The sequence below is a fragment of the Trachymyrmex cornetzi genome, unplaced genomic scaffold, assembly GCF_001594075.2.
Source record: "Trachymyrmex cornetzi isolate Tcor2-1 unplaced genomic scaffold, Tcor1.1 scaffold815, whole genome shotgun sequence".
Classification (NCBI taxonomy): domain Eukaryota; kingdom Metazoa; phylum Arthropoda; class Insecta; order Hymenoptera; family Formicidae; genus Trachymyrmex; species Trachymyrmex cornetzi.
In genome coordinates, this window is record NW_017300153.1 from 10,658 (window position 1) to 12,764 (window position 2,107).

A 2,107-nucleotide genomic window follows, 5' to 3' on the forward strand; every position below is an offset into this window, starting at 1 on the left:
ATCGTATGAGACATGCAGATATCGCAAGCGCCGCTCGAACGAGAAAGTTAGCGCCCGCTCGCCGCGCGCGCGTCCTCGAATTGCCGGACTATTTAATTAATTCCCAGGCGAGTTTTAAAAACGCCATTCTGAAATTTTCATATTTTTTAGTAAATTTTCCGAGGAATCCGATAGATTTGTAAAAAATAAATTAACTCCGGGTGCCACGGTCAAAATTAACTTTTAAGATTTAATTTGCAGAAAAAAGTATTTTTTTTTAAAGTTGAGGTTAGGAACATAATTTCATCAAAAAGCTGATGTAATAGCGTTTGAAATGAAAAAAAAAATTGTTGTACTATAAAAAACGATGTAGATAAGACGACTTGAAAATTACCATAAAATGCAAAACTCAAAATTTAAAATCGCTATTTCTTCGAAAATAAATTTAAAAAAAATCCCGATACACGTGTTTGCTTATTTTATACCTACAATTGGTAAAAAAAAGTTTGAAGCGATTTAAAAATGTCGAAAAAAATGTGTTCGGTTTGTAAAAGAATGCCTCATATAAGCGGATGATCGAATAAATTATTAAAATCGAAAAATTTTGTGAGACCATTCTTAGGCTTATTCGACGCGTTTTTGCATGAAACGAAAGAATCTGGCAAAAAAAAACGTCGTTCTGCCTTGTGATCTGAGTTATTAAGCGTTAAAGTAGATGACTATTGAGGTAAGAAAATCTGTCACATAGGCAAAATGAGGTCTATAATTGTACTGTTCCACATGGGTTTCGACTTTTCACGCGATGCAAAGGGGCGCACGACTTCTATAATTGTACTGTTGCAAAATCGAAACCCTTGTGCATTTTTTCAGACAGAATAAGCTAAAATGAGCCAGAAATTAGATTCGACGCATGTTGGTTCTATCATGTTTCGGCGTAACAACAAAATAGCGTAAAAAGTATAAAGTGATTAGACAGAAAATAATATTCAAGTGAAACGATATAATTGGTCAGCTAAGCGTAACTTGCGCTGACCAATCATATCGTTTCACTTGAATATCATTTTCTGTCTAGTCACTTTATGCTTTTTACGCTATTTTGTTGTTACGCCGAACCACCATGTGTCGAATCGGGGTGATCCCGTTTGACCACGGCTCGATTAGACACCACCAATCACAGCGACCGGTGCTTAGGAGCTTTGTAGTCTCAAGCGCTGTGAGTGGCTCGTGTCCAATTGAGCCGTGTCCAACTGAGTGCCACCCGTCGAATCTAACTTCTGGCTTGTTTTAGCTTATTCTGTCTGAAAAAGTACACATGGGTTTCGATTATGCAACAGTACAATTATAAAAGTCATGCGCCTCTTTGCATCACGTAGAAAGTCGAAACCAGTCGAAACTCATGTGGGACAGTACAATTATAGACCTCATTTTGCCTCTGTGACAGATTTCCTAACCTCAATAGTTATCAACTTTAACGCTTAATATATCAGATCACAAGGCAGAACGACGCTTTTTTTGCCAGATTCTTTCATTTCATGCAAAAATGCGTCAGATAAACCTAAGAGTGGTTTCACAAAACTTTCCGATTTTAATAATGGTAATTATTCAGAATACCTCCCTCACCTCCGATTTCGATAAAATTAGGCTCATTCGACGCGTTTTTGCATGAAACGAAAGAATCTGGCAGAAAAAAGTGTCGCTCTGCCTCGCGAACCGAGATATTTAGCGTTAAAGTTGACGACTATGGAGGTTAGGAAATCTGTCATACCGACTATGGCCGTGGTCCGAATCATGCTGACAACGCTCATGAGCATTGTTTGTCTTCGTTTAACATTTGACAAACAACAAGGATGAAATGATTTTTAAGCGTTGTGAGCGTGTATCGGACCGCGGCCTATGTGTAATAAATTAAACGTATGTAGTAGTGCCTAGACAGTGTCCGCTTGGAATAACTTTGTAACCCATGTAGACAGTGGGATGTATAGACAGTAATGCTTGGGTTCGGGACGGCGTAGCCGCCCCGAACAAAATATAAATATCATATCCTACCCGCTTGGGGCCTAACCGCCTAGAAGTTACAGCATAGACAGTGTCCGTTTGGAATATTTCTAACCCATGAAGACAGTGGGGT